Source organism: Rhinolophus sinicus, chromosome 12 (assembly GCF_057876585.1).
Source record: "Rhinolophus sinicus isolate RSI-liver-muscle chromosome 12, RSI-T2T, whole genome shotgun sequence".
Taxonomy (NCBI): domain Eukaryota; kingdom Metazoa; phylum Chordata; class Mammalia; order Chiroptera; family Rhinolophidae; genus Rhinolophus; species Rhinolophus sinicus.
In genome coordinates, this window is record NC_142512.1 from 8445091 (window position 1) to 8461310 (window position 16220).

The following is a 16220-nucleotide window of genomic DNA, read 5'->3' on the forward strand; positions in this document are numbered from 1 at the left end:
AATTGAAGCAAAGGACTGAATCAGAGATTTGAAAGAGAAGGTAGCTGAAAACACCCAATCAGAATAGCATAAAGAAAAAAAAATCCAACAAAATGAGGATCATTTAAGAGACCTCTTGGACAACATCAAGCGCACTAACATTCACATCCTAGGAGTACCAGAAAGAGAAGAGAGAAAGCAAAGGATTGAGAATTCATTTGAAGAAATAATGACTGAAAACTTTCCTAACCTGGTGAAGGAAATAGACATAGAAATCAAGACAGAGAGTCCCAAACAAGATGAACCCAAACAGGCCCACACCAAAACACATTATAATTAGAGTGGCAAATGTAAAGGCAAAGAAAGAATCTTAAAAGCAGCATGAGAAAGGCAACTAGTAACCTCTAAGGGAGCTCCCATGAGATTGTCAGCTGATTTCTCAACAGAAACGTTGCAGGCCAGAAGGGATTGGCACAAAGTATTCAATGTGATGAAAAGCAAGGACCTGCAACCAAGATTACTCTATCCAGCAAAGCTGTTGTTTAGAATCAAAGGACAGATAACGAGCTTCCCAGAGAAGCACAAGTAAAAGGATGTCATCACCACCAAACCAATATTACAAAGAATGTTAGAGGTACTTCTTTAAGATGGAAAATAAAATGACCAAAATTATGAATAATAAAATGGCAACAGCTACATATTTATCAACAATTACTTTCAATGTAAATGGATTAAATACTCCAGTCAAAGAACATAGAAAGGCTGAATGGATAAGAAAACAAAACCTTTACATATGCTGCCTACAAGAGAATCACTTCAGATTAGAAAACACACACATGGAAAGTAAAGAGATGGAAAAAGATATTTCATGAAAATGGAAACTAAAAAAAAAAAAAAAAATCTGGAATAGCAATACTTATACCAGACAAAATAGACTTTAAAACAAAAACCAAAAGACTATAAGAAGAGGCAAAGAAAGACCCTATAATCCCACTTCTGGGTATTTATCTGAAGAAACCCAAATGCTACTTCAAGGGGATGGGTGCCTCTATATATATGTTCATTGTAACATTGTTTACAATGGCCAAGATGTGGAGGCAGCCTGGGTGTCTGTCAATGAAAGAATGGATAAAGAGGAGGTGGTACATATGTACAGTGGAATATTGCTCGGCCATAGAAGGGAATGGGTTCCTGCCATCTGCAGGGGCATGGATTGACCTGGAGGTACTGTGCTGAGTGGAGTGTAAGACAGAGAAAGATAGAGGCAATGTGATTTCATTTATACCTGGAATCTAAAGAACAAAATAACAGAAAAAAACTCACAGATACAGAGAACATATTGATGGTTGCCAGATAGGAGGGCAGTTGGGAGTGAGTGAAAAAGGGAAAGGGATTAAGAAGTACAAATTTGTTGTTGCAAAGTTGTCATGGGAATGTAGGGCATAGCATAAGGGATATAGTCAGTAATATTGTAATAACTATGTGTGGTGTCAGATGGGTACCAGATTTTGGGGGGTAATAGGTGGGAGGGGGTTGGGGATGGGTGAAACAGGTGAAGGGATTAAGAAGTAGAAGCTTGCAGTTACAAAGCAGTCATGGGGATGTGATGTACAGCCCAGGGAATAGTCAATAATATTGTGATAACGTGGTACAGTGTCAGATGGTTGCTGCACTTATCGTGGTGATCACTTCTTTAGGTATATAAATGTTGAATACTATGGTGTACAACTGAAACTAATATAATATTGTATGTTAGCTATATTTTAATAAAAATCTTTAAAAAAAAAAAGAATCACTGGCTTTGCACGTAGTAAATGCTATATAAACATTTGTTGAGTAATACTCTCCTCCCCACTCCTTATTGGAAGTGTACCCTATTGAGTAAGAAGTCACGATTTCGCAGTCTCCATGCTAATCAATATGTTAAATTTTGAGGGAAATCTGCAAAAGGATTCTCTCACACCGTGGGTTCCCCTCCCAGAGACACCTGTTGAGAAGCCTGCTATGTCCTGCTGTCTGTCAAACACACAGATCTACTCTCATTGTAACCATTTGCCAAAACTGTTGTCAAACAACTAACTGCACATAATTGAGCTTCTGAAAGAACATGCCTTCAGGTGAGTTTAAAAGGAATGTTACAAATTAAGATAATAGATGATTACGTGAAACATAAATCAAAATTTTCAGAAGGCTGCTATTTCATACATTACAAACTTGGCAAACAGATATACATAGTTCCATGGCTGTCCACTGACTTCTCTCCTTGATTGCTTTATCCAGATTTTTACTGCCTAGCAGTTGGTGTAATTCATATTGCATTGCATTATAATACTGGATTTGCACAAAGAAATGGTTAATGAAAAAAACAAACTCATTACTTGAGACACATTCCTGAGGTTCACCATAAAAGCCACCAAACAGATGGAAAAGCTGGAGACTAGCTGATGGAGGAAGAGTATTCTTGCCTCTTTTGATCAATGAAATTGAAGGAATGATCATTAAGGAGGACAGTAAGTAGTGAGGACTTTCCTGGCTGAATCTCACATGTCTCTCTGAGTGGAATGTTGCTTTCGCTTGATAACTGAGCACACCCACCCAGCTTTTCTTACACATACACTAGGGAGCCATGCCTTGTCCCTTTGCACCCACCATTGCCACGAGCACTGACTGGAATGGCTTCCACTGCCCACACTCCAACTCCTTGCCTTTGACCTCCATCTGGCCACTGGGAGCCCACTAAGACAGTGAGAGGGCAAGCCAGGGATACAATGCCTCCTGGGAAATTTCTCAACCAATGACTGGAAAGATTTGACAGTTAAATAGCTCATCTCCCCTTCCTCTCGGGTGGGATAACTCTGCAGTGTGCTCTATACAATCTCTTAGTGTTCCCCAGAGACATTGAGACCAGTTGTCCATCATCGTAATCTGCTCAATAATGCATACTTTATTGCTTTCCTTCGACATCTCAATATACTACTTCCCTTTAGGTGTTTCCTACGATCACCTCCCAAATAGACTACTTGCACAAAATCTTTGTCTGGGGGACTGCCTCTGGGAAACCCAATATAGGACTTGATTTAAAGAAGCACATATCAAAACTTGAGTCTTCAGTTAACTTTTTTTTTTGCTTTTGCTTATTCCTTTCCTGTTAGATTTGATGGATGGGCAACCTCTCATAAACTGAGAACCTGGCTCCCAGAACCCTGTACAAAACATAATGTGGCCCCATCAAAATGAAAAGGCAACCTACTGAATGGGAGAAGATATTTGCAAATCATACATCTGATAAGGGCTTTATATCCAAAGTACATAAAGAAACTATACACTCAACACCAAAAAAACAAACAACCCAATTAAAAAATGGTTGGAGTACCTGAATAGACATTTCTCCAAAGAGGACATACACATGCCAATAGACATATGAAAAGATTCTCAACATCACTAATCATCAAAGAAATGCAAATTAAAACCACAATGAGCCATCACCTCACACCTGTTAGAATGGCTGTTATCAAAAAGACTAGAAATAACAAGTGTTGCAGAGGATGTGGAGAAAAGAGAAGCCTCATACACTGCTGGTGGGATTGTAAATTGGTACAGCCACTATGGAAATCGGTATGGAGATTCCTAAAAATTAAAAACAGAACTACCATACCATCTAGCTATTCCACTGCTGGGAGTTACCCGCAGAATACAGAAACACTACCTCGATAATACCTACATGTAAGCCCCTATGTTCATTGCAGTATCAATTACAATAGCCAAGATATGGAAACAATCTAAGTGTCCATCAATGGATGAATAGATAAAGAAGATATGATATATATAATGGAATATTACTCAGCCATAAAAATGAATGAAATCTTGCCGTTTGCAACAATATGGATAGAACTTGAAGGTATAATGCTAACTGAAAGAAATCAGAAGGAGAAAGACAAATACTGTATGATTTCACTCATATGTGGAGCCTTAAAGAAAAAGAACAAACAAAATAAAACAGAATTCAGAGATACAGAGAACAGACTGGTTGATGATTACCAGAGGGGAAGGAGACTGGGGAGTGGGCAAAAGGGGTAAAGGGAGTCGATTGTCTGATAATGGAGCGTAACTAGACTTTTTGAGGTGATCACTTTGCAGTGTCTACAGATGTCAAATTATAATATTGCACACCTGAAACATATAATTTAAAATAAAATCTCATAGTGTTACCTGGACAGGAAGCAATAAATCCATGATTGTTCAAACTAATATCAGCGCTCTGCTTTTGCAGGAGATCTGTATTCCCTCTACTTCGCACTTCTACCTGCCAGCTGCTTTCAGTTTTCAGCACCTACAAGCAGGGTCCCCCGGCAGAACTCAAGGAGGGCTGGTTCTCACCAGGGTGAAAGGGGAGAAAGTGCAGCTGGGTTGGGCAAGCAGCTGCCTCTACAGCAGCAGCCTCCGCAGGCAACCATGTACCCAGCCTGTCTGGGTGCCCTTCACCTGCCATTCTCCCAGAGACCCAGTGTTTGCATGTGCTTTGCCCCAGTTATCTGAGTCCCTTGATCCCTGTTTGCTTTTCTGGCCTCTGACCCCTTTGTCGGCCAAAACTTCAAGTGTTATCTGCTCTTTTGTCCTAGTCACCACTCTGTCCTGGATGCCTCAACTGGCCGTCAACACCACACAAGAAGAATGAGAGGGAAAGAGAGAGAGAATTTCATTTGGTCAATTGAGTGGTTAAAAAGCAAGAAGGTTGCTTTTTCTTTTTTTGGCAAGTAACTTGTTTAACTTGCATTGGTCAACCATTTGACCTAATCGACTCATTGGTTCCAATGGTCAACCTGAGAGAATTAAGTAAATAAATGCGAAAAAACAGAGGGGTTCAAGGCCACCTGTCCTTCCTCCTACTTCTGAGAGGAAGAGAAATAGCTACCAAAGATACCAAGTTTCCAAGCTTGTGTTGTCAATAGGCAGTCTTTATTTCATGAAAGGGAATCGTTCTTTGAGGAAACACAGGGACTCATGCCAAAATTATCTTCTTTGGAGTTTTAGAAACAGTCTGTAAACCTCTTGTAGAAAACAAAAACAGATTCCTTCCTAAGGTATTCATGCTTTGGGTGGTACATTAGGTCTTCAAAAATAACCTCAGTTAAGGATAGAAATGATCATTCTGAAACCACCTCTAAACTCCTGGTTTAAAAAAAAAAAATCAAAGAAAAATATACTAACGGTGGAGGACAAAAATCGGAGGAAATGTCCAGCATTGTGTTGCCCCCCCCCACACACACACGCAAGCACATATGTACATGCTTTTCCATATAGACTCACAAACAAGGCTTACTTTAAAATGATATATTTTGGTTAAATCTATAGGAAAAATCTTGGTGAGTTTTTTATTTTCTCTTTTCCCATTATTATTTAATGAATTCCTATTACTTTTATAATAAAAATAAAGTATCTAAAAGCTGTTTACATAACAAGATTGATTATTTTGACAAAACATATTAATCACTATAATTCAAGAGTTTGAGTAATTTTCTGAAAAGGTATATGCATACTTCAACTTTTCTAGAAAGTAATTTGACAACAATTATTAAAAGCCTTCAAAATATTCATTCTCTTTGACTCAGAAATTGCAATTTTAGAAATCTATACCAGGAAATTGCCAAAAATTCAGACACAGATTAATGCTAAAACATCCACTGCAATATTGATTATAATAACACAAACCTGGAAGCAACTTATATTCCAATAATGGAAACAAATTATGATATATATTTATGCCATAGAATATCATCCAGCCATAAAAATTATCATGATGAATAAAACTGTAATGCTCAGAAAGTACTACATAGTTGGTGTAATTTCTACCAAAAACATGGGAAATACATATATGCATACACACACATGCACACACCACACACACCTGATCTTGACATTCACAGACAGTGTATCTATGATAGTCACAAAAGACAAGAGGCCTGGAAATTTTTACATATCTCCAAATTTAAACTACCACCAGAGAATAGAACTTTTCTCATAAAATGAGCCTGCTCATTAATTGGCTGGCTAGACTCATTCACTTATTTAGTATATGATTCAAATCCGCACCTCTGCAGCTTTACAACTTACTACATGCAATGGATTTTTAGGATCATCCAAAGATAAGGGAAACTGATTATTAAATGCATGAGCATCAAAGGCTTACCAAATACTTGTGAATAAAACACACAGGAAGGAAATTACCCTTAAACAATGCATTTTTTCTCTGCAGTAATTATATAGATATGTATAAAAGCATTGTATATACAGTATGCATAATATTTACTATTTATAGTATATTATATATAATTGTATTGTATAGTACATAATATATATTACATGTTATAATCACTATGTATAATATATGCTATATATTATGTATTTCCTTGTTTTCTCTAGTAAACCTATATTGTTCTTATAATTAGAAAATACGTATTTGTTTTTTAAGTGTATCCATGTATAAACCATTCTGTTGTAAATGCTCAGTCAGAGCAATCTAGCTACAATCAGTTTGCCAAAATCTCCAAAAGTTTCCAGAAGTAGCTTCTCATCTGGTATCCTTATACTTTAGTAGCTCTTTGGATGATCACAAAAATTTGTAGGAATTAGTCACAACACCAAATTTAAAACATAGCATATAAATAAATATTCGATGAATCATACTAACAATCCATTTATTTGGAATTTAAAACAAACTTCTTTCCAAGATGAGGTCATACTCCCTGTTATGAACTTACCCCGGACTTCTCCTGTGTGGCATTTAACACAGTTATAACCAGTGTTTATGGGTTGCTTTGTTTAAAGTCTGTCTTCCCTCATAAATGAGATCAGAGAAGGTATCTGTTTCGTGCACCACTATATCCCCAGCACTAGTCCACGTTAGTATAGCAGACACTGTCGATGGCCGGGCCCCAGCCCCCTATCACCTGTACCCCTTTGAGTGCACAGGTTCCCGCAAGCTGACAGCTCCCCCACCTCATAAACCAGTTTGTTTCCATTCAGGAGTTTGCTAGAGATATGCAGACAAATGAATGCCCCCAGGGTAACTCTCAACCATTGATGGACATATGAAATGTCTCTGCCCTGTACATGGACAATTCTGAGATGTCCTACCTGGTTTCTCAGGTACCCACAGCAGGACAGAGCCACACTCATTAACACGCCCCTCATTGTCTCTCCTTCCTTACCTGTTGCGCTGTGCCCCTCCCTCACTCCCAATTCCTAAGGTTATCTCACAAATAAACTACGTACCTGCACTCACATCTTTGCCTCAGGGTCTACTTTGGAGTGAGCCCAACCAAGACACTTGGCTCATAGTACACTTCCAAGAAATATTTGTTGAATGGAGAGACAAGTAAATAAAATCTAACTGTGGCTAGTCTGGAGTTAACAGAGTGTAGCAAACCCTTTTCTCTTAAATAATGTGAAATTGTTAGTATAAACAAGCCTGTGAGAAGAATCAGTAAACATAAATTTGAGGAAAAACTTGCATCTCCTTATTTTCATAAAACAATTTGATGCCATTCACACTGCTAAATAAAACAGGTCGGTACCATTAAAATCCAGGCTTTGTGTTGTGGCCATATTTTTCAGTAATGGAAATACTCATTTCATCCAGGAAGAAAACCACAATTTTCAAAGGGGTTCAGTAGCCATAGTATATTTTTGAACTCTCTCCTTTCTGAGCAAGTAAAGGTCATGGATTAAACTAAATTTGGGGTAGAAACCAAATAGTTCATTTTTGACTAGTTACACATCATTAGGAAAATACACTCAGCTCTACTCTTCATGAGCCTCCTAGATTTACATGATGGCTCCTTTCAACATCTGTGAACAGCTGGACAAACTGGCTATGCTGGGATTGGTTCTTATATGGTCTAATGTAAACAATCATTGGGACACTGATTAATTTCTCAAGACTCAAAAATAATTAAGGTAACAATAATCTCTTGCCCACACACTCCCCCATTTTACAACCATTTAAGGGGAAGGTGGCAGAGGTCAGACATAACATTCAGCCCAAAGTTCCCATTACTGCCCTATAGATTGTAACAGTGCGCCCCCTTGGGAGTCATTAGGGGGAAAGGTCTTCCTGCTGCCTGTAACTACAAAGGGGAAAACAAAACACCCATATCAATCCTAAACATCCATGTAAACCCTGGAGAGCTGTCCACCCCAATGTGAGCACCTTCCACCTCTAGTTTGTGAATTGGGAGCAGGGAGCAATATACCTGTGAGTCTATCCTTCAGGGGAAAATTTTCCATTGTGAACCTATACAAGAGAGTATTTAAGGGCATATACTTAAAAGAATTGAAAGCAGGGACTCAAAGAGATATTTGTACACCCATGTTCATAGCAGCCTTATTGACAATAGCCAAAAGGGGAAAGTAACCCAGGTGTTTCTTGCTTTTTGTTTGTTTGTTTTGTTTTTACTTAAAGTTTATTGGGGTGACAATTGTTAGTAAAGTTACATAGGTTTCAGGTGTACAATTCTGTGTTACATCATCTATATATCAGATTGTGTGTTCACCACTCACAATCAGTTCTCCTTCCATCACCATATATTTGTAAAGCAAGCCAGGTATTTATTGACAGATAAATGATACACAAAATGCGGTATACACACACAATGGAATGATATTAAGCTACATGCTACATAAGGGTAGAAAATTTTGATATGTGCTACTACAACATGGATGAACTTTGAGGACATTATGTTAAGTGAAATAAACTAGTCACAAAGGTTAAATATTGTGTGATTCCACTTAGATAAGGTACCTAGAATGGTCAAACCCATAGAGACAGAAAGGAGATGGTGGTTGTAAGGGGCTGGGGAAGAGGATGGCGAGTTAGTGTTTAATGGGGACAGAGTTTTAGATGGGAAACATGAAAAGTTCTGGAGATGAATGGTGGTGATCGTTAAACAACAATATGAATGTATTAATACCACTGAACTGTACATTTAAAAATACCGTGTTTCCCTAAAAATAAGACCTAACCGGAAAATAAGCCCTAGCATGATTTTTCAGGATGACATCCTCCGAACATAAGCCCTAATGCATCTTTTGGAGCAAAAATTAATATAAGACCCGGTCTTAGTTTCAGAGAAACATGGTAGTTACAATGGTAAATTTTATGTACCACAATTAAATAAACGAGAATATTTAAGCACATGCCTCCATAGTAGGGCTTAGAAACTCAGTGTCTCCAGGGACCAGGTGGGCATCTCAAATTATGACACGAGATAGAAGCTGTCTAAGATCAGGCTACTGCAACAAAATACCACAGCCTGGTAGCTTAGAAACAACAGAAATTCATCACTCACAGTTCTGGAGACTGGAATTCCGAGATCAGGGTTCCATCATGATTACATGATTGGAAGAGGGTCCTCTTCTTAGTAGCAGACTTCTTGTTTTATCTTCACATGGTGGAAAGGGACTAAGAGCTCTGTGAAATCTCCTTTAAAAGGGCACTAATCTCATTCATGAGGGCTCTAGTCTCATGACCTAAGCACCTCCCGAAGACCCCATGGCCTAATACCATTTCACCGGGGACTAGGATTTCAACATTCAGACCATAGCAGAGGCTACTGTGTTAACTGGAGAGCAGAGACATATCTTGTCTAACAGAGCATTAAGCAATTGTTCCTGCACAGGGAGGCCAGCCCAGAGTATCAGAAGTGGTCACTGTTTACAACCCAGTGTGAGAAACAGACAACTTAGAGCAAAGAGTCACCCAACAATTGGGGATTTAACCATCTGGCAATGGCAGCAAGTGCCAAAGTCATCTGATAAATGTAAAGATGGAGGAACAAGAATAATCATGGAAGGATCAGACAGGAAACGATGAAAGTGTAAAATCATCCATAATCAGAGAACTTCCAAAGCCATGCTGAGGAGTGTCTTGATGGACAGGAACTAGGAGCTTAGACACTAATGACCATCGATGTATTAGATACAGGCCGTATTGCCAAGACAGAAGGATGATGAACAAGAATCAAGAAGCTGTTAGAGGGACCTGAGACAAAGAGCAGGTAGAGATCTTAGAGGAAGCAATGATGGAACAGTGAGTATCAAGAAAGCATCCACTTTCCCCCTTATTCTTCAAGTCTCTGAAGTCCTCTCACTTACTGCCTGTCCCAGCTTCTTATTGCTGCTCTGATTCAAGACCCAGTTTGGAGTCTACCTTCGCATACTTTCTAAGGCACCTGTCTGCTCCCAGCTATGGGAGTGCACCCAACCCTCCACTGCCTGGCCCTCATTCTCTGTGCCTCTTGCTTGGTAAATGATGAAGTGTGCTCTATGACATTGCCCCATCATAGCATTAAGGGTTCTTTATTTCTGGTACTGTGATTCTGCATTGTAGTGGAAGGTTGTTCAGACAAAAAATCACGAGGACTGGTTTTCAACAGCTCTGACATCACATTCCCCCAGTCCTCTATCCTGTATATCTCTGAGCCTTAGCTCCTTCATCTGCAAAATGGAGGATGCGCTCTGGGATCTTGGAGAGCAAAATTTCCAACATCTTATCATCCTGGCTATTCCTCCAAAGAATCGACAAATACCTGAATGGATGACCAGGAGCATGTGCCTCTGTGTAATGTCTCCGGAGATTCCCATATGGTTGGCAGCAACTTGCTGATTGATGCGCTAAAGTTTACTTACAGAGCTGGTGAAAGCCCATCCAAGGACTTTTAAATGAAGATATTGTTACAGGTCTGCCCTGTGAAAGGGCAGCACTTCAGTTGTGGCTGCCCAATGCCAGCAACCAGTCAGCTCAGCCCATTCCAGCTCCCCAATTCAAAGGGAAAACAAATGTTCTTATTAAATTCCAAATCCCATCAATTGATCTTATAGTGCCATTTAGAGATTTCAAGGGGATTGGTGAAGCAAGCCATTTGATATAATGGAGATCAAGTGGCTGGTTTGTTTGACGCAGTTCTCTTGCTTTGTTGTAAGTATTCCTGCTGGCATCATGCATATTCCCACTCCTTTTAGTTCTAGAGTACATTAAGTTACAGCTGAAAACACAAAGGAATAGTCCGCTTGATGAATGAAGACCAACTGTCTTTGACAATAGAGAACTGAGGCAAATCTAGAAAACAACCCAAAATTTCTAACATTTCCAGCATGCTCATCAACTTTTCATTTGAACTGTGTGAACTGAGAGCTCACTTGAGGGAAATAAACCAGATGGGGAGGGGCCTCCTTCAGACAGGGTGGGCTGGGAGGGAACTCTTAGGAACTAAAGAATAAGGATGTGCCTGCCATGGGAAGAGATGGAGGGAAACCACTCCAAAGAGAACACAGGAAGTACAAAATCCTAGAGGCATAAAAGGATTTGACCTGTTCAAGGATCAAAATGTGCGTGGCATGTGTTAGTAAGCAAGGGAGAGAGGGGAACAAAGTGAGGCTGGAGAGGCTGAAGAATCAATTACATAAGGCAGTAGAGGTCAAAGTAGAAGGCTCAGATTGATTCTGAGTGCAATAGAAGCAAATGCAAAGTTTTAAGTCAAAATAGGACAAAGTCCAGCAGCCAGACGGCTCAGTTGGTTAGAGCGCGAGTTCTGAACAACAGGGTGGCTGGTTTGATTCCCACATGGGCCAGTGAGCTGCACCCTCCACAACTAGATTGAAGACAACAAGCTGTGGTTGAGCTTCTGGAGGGGAGGCTGGATGGCTCAGTTGGTTAGAGTGTGAGCTCTCAACAACAAGGTTGCCAGTTCAATTCCCACATGGGAGGGTGGGCTGCACCCCCTGCAACTAAGATTGAAAATGGCAACTGGACTTAAAGCTGAGCTGCGCCCTCCACAACTAGATTGAAGGACAACGACTTGGAGCTAATGGGCCCCGGAGAAACACACTATTCTATAGTATTCCCCAATAAAATTTATTTTAAAAAAATAGGACATAGTCCTATTTTTGTTTCAAAAATATCACTGTGACTATGTTGTGGCAGTCACACACATATTAGCAGAGTAGAATCTTTGAAGAACCTGTTCAACTCTGCAAAGTATTTTCCAAACTAGTGTGATCATAGAACCCTTTGTCTCCCCATGGAGCTCTTTGAAGTTTTATGATTCCATTCTGCTGAGAGACAGCATGATATAGGGCAGATCATTTCCCAAAGAATTCTTGTTCTTATAAGTGTTTTGAGCATCCAAACTGAAATCGTGAACCCTCTTCACATGATAATAACTAATAAGAAAAAAATAATACTGTCTAATACTAAATGAATACATACTTTGTATCACTTGCTAAGCTGATTATGTTTGTCATCAGTTTTCAGAGGAGGAGACTGGGGCTTTAAAAATTAATTTCCTAAAAATCATGTTACTAGTAATTGGTGGCATCAGGATTCTTAGCCACCATATAATAAATATGAGTATATCCCTGATCATTACAACAGGGAATCTCAAAAGCCTGCTTCTCTCTACAGTTTTAACTGAGATTCATGGAGGATAATTATCCTCCTACTGCACTATCTTCATTTTCTTCTCTGAAAAGAGTCAAATGTCCCTTGCTGGTGAGCTTACATGAATATATTTCAGTGCAACCTTTTGAGTATGTTACTTAGATAATTATGATTTAGTCTTTGCCCTTAGCTAGAGAAGAATAGCAGCAGAGAAAGTAATGAGATCTTACCAATGTTGCCCTTTGAGACCTTCAGAATAATCTCTCAGTAGCAAGATGATTGGTAGGTCATGTATGAGTTCCCTTGAGACTTACAAACAGCTGGATGCCTTGTTCAAGTGCACTAGTTTACAAATATGTCACTGTGCCGAAGCTGTGTGGTCAGACATTGTGAGAAACCGATGTATGGCTAGCCTAAAAATCCAGCTATGAAAAAACTCATACTTCCAAAAAGAACAAGATATCTGAATAGAGAAATCATAAGAGACAAACTGGGAATGGCCAATAAAGGCATTAAAAGATGTTCTACCCCACTATTGATCAATAATAAGTAAATATAGTGGACACACATCATTTTTCCTGCATAGCAGAATAACCAAATTCTACTGGAAAATGGTATTACTGATCTTCACATGGCACCCGAATGGTCATGTAACCCATGCTGGATGAATCAGATTCTTCTCAAGACTTTTTATTTTAATGGGAACTGGCAGAGAAGATCTTTGATCTCTGTTCATGTCATAAAGGTCTTGAGTCTGGAACTTCTCTCAGCCACATCTCCACACCACCCTCTGCATGCCAACACACATGCCTCACACCCTCACTCCCTGGTCAACAGTGGGAAAGAATGACGCCAATACAGTTACATGCCGTGTTGAGAAACCATAAGTTGGATGACTAATGGATGATATTAGTATTGCTGATTCCAGTTGTCCACAGTCCAACTCAATCTACATCATTCCCTGGCTTTTGATAGTTGAGCCAATACATATCCCTGCTGTTCTATAAGCTAATCAAGCCAGTGTTCTGTCACTGGTAAATACAGTCCTGAGTAATATAGAAAATAAACATTTTTTTTTTTTTTTACCTCACCCATTTATATTTACCGAATGAAAAAAGATGAAAAAAATAAACACTTGATAGGTCAGATTACAGGTCATCTGAAGGGGAGGATAGCCAGCAAACCTTCACAACAACCCACTCTATAGATCAGCATGGAAAAAACAATAAAGAATGTGTTTATTAGAAAGGGTTATTAGAATGGAAGAACAGAAAAAGATGAGTGAGAAGTCAGTGTTGGCAGTCCCGTCCAAATGCTGCCCAGGGTAACCACCTACTGCAAATATGCCCCATCTCAATGGCAGGGCTGTCCTTAGGATGGAGCTGAAGGTGTGAGGTTATGCTAACAGACTTCAAGTGTTGTTGTTTCTGGCAAACCAAACCCATTGGCATCCCTGATGCTGTTATATATTCTCTTTGTCTTTGTACTGATTCCATGTTTATCAAACTACTTTTTGACCCCTATGTAGTCAGCTTACATAGAGAGAAGGTGCTGACAATAGTGATTTCACGTTTTTCTGTTCCCTTTGACAGTGATTTATCACACAAAACCAATGCAGAGGTTTCCAATGAACATTCAGTTCACGCAGAGCATTCTGAGACCAAATGCACTGGTTTTATTCACACGTGGATTTCTGGGCTTTGTGACAGTTGTCAATTCATTGACAATTAATAATGAACCTTTGAGTATCACTTTCAGGCCCCTGTGTATTTCAGTTGGTGAGAGTCAGTCTCTTGGGAATCTGATCATTATGAGGGCCAGAAAAGAGTGAGATTTTGGATCTTCAAAGAGGAGGGTCAGTTTCATCCATCAAGGCTTTTCTTTTGGCTGGTGCCTTTGAAGCCTTTCCACGTGGACCAGTCTGACAATAGGTGAACACGTATCATTTTAAATCTATCAGAGTGGTGAAGATTTAAAAGAGTAGTGACCTCCACTGTTGGTAAAAATATGAGATAATAGGTACTCTCATACACTCTTAGGGGGAAAACAGGTGCAGGGAAGATTCACTATACAGACCAAGCATTTCCATATACCGTGTTTCCCTGAAAATAAGACCTGGCCATACAGTCAGCTCTAATGAGTCTTTTGGAGCAAAAATTAATATAAGACCGGGTCTTATTTTACTATGATAAAAGACTGGGTCTATAATATAATATAATATAATATAATATAATATAAAATAATATAATATAATACCAGGTTTTATATTAATTTTTGTTCCAAAAGACGCATTAGAGCTGATGGTCCGGCTAGGTCTTATTTTCAGGGAAACACGGTATTTGCACCTTTAATCAGAAATTCCATATTGATGAATTTATCCTACAGAGATAATCGGAAGCTGTGTAAAATATATATATAAATATATCCATCGAAACAGTTTTTATACTAGAGAAATGTTGGAAACCACCCAAAGTTCACCTTCAGTAAATGGTTAAGTAAAACCATGGAACATGGAATTATAGGCAATCATTAAAAATGATTCTATTGTTATTGAAGATATTCATGATATTTTATTAAGTGAAAGTAAATATTTAACAGAGCAACTTTTAGGGAGTGATCACTCTTCTACAGAATTGTATACATACTTCATATATGTAAGTATGTACAGAAAAATAACAGTAAGGATGGAGAGATGGTAAACGATATGTACTGTTTGAATTTTTACAATAAGTACATAGCAATTTTTCTACTTCTTTCTACATCCTACTGAAACACATTTGTAAATAGATGTTCGGGGAAAAGCCTACAACTCAAACAAAACTCATGCATGAAAAAATGTACTTTAAGACTTGTGGCTCCTCCAAATGACCCTGCCTTACTTCTCAGATTATATGCATTTCAAGGGCAAAAGAAGGAAGCTACAAATGGATAAGGCTGGAGTGGAACATCCACTGACTAGCAAAGGACCTGTTCAGGAGTTGAGTAGGCCTCTGACAACAGGGTTTTCTCTCACTTTCATTGTTGAGGCAACAAAGGGACTACTAGAGGTTAATTGTTATCTTTATAAATAACATTATGCTAATAGGAGTTAATCATGTCATTTGTAGGTTTCATAAGTCTATATTATCTTTAAAAGACAGTAGAGTAGAAAAAAGGCTAATAATATGCATTCTCAGCTAACCAATCTGCCTACCTTGCTGAACAGGTGTACATAAAAGTAGGCCACAGCCCAGGCATGGGAGGCAGGGCAACTCAGTACCTGAGTGTGAACCAGGTTCAATTCTCAGATACTCCATCTATGAGCCAGAGGCCTTTGGATAAGTTCCTTCAACTCTTGAAACCTCCATTTCCTTGTTTGTAAAATGGGTATAGTAATAAAAGTATATAGCTCAGAATGCTAGGTTTTGAGAAGAAACATAAGGCAGTGTGCCTGGCATAGCTCAAGCACTCAATAACAACACAGCTATGATTGTAAAAATGCTTCCAAATCATTTATCTATGGGTAAGGGACCACTAGCCAAGGTGGCTTATTTGCACACAAATACCGGTCTACACAGTGGTGTAGCTGTTGTGGGGGTCCAGAGGGAGTCTTCTGGAATGTGCCACCCTGGCATGTAGATTAATTTCAGCTGAAAACAATGAAAGCCCAACAGACTCCACAAGATTTTTTTTTTTTTTTACCTCCCCCTTACCTGCCTAAAGAGATTCAGATAGAAAAATTTGCTTCAGAGGGGGACCTTAGCATATGATTAGCACATGGAATTAAGTGTGGCAAACAGGGAGGGAAGACCCAAGTACAAATCTG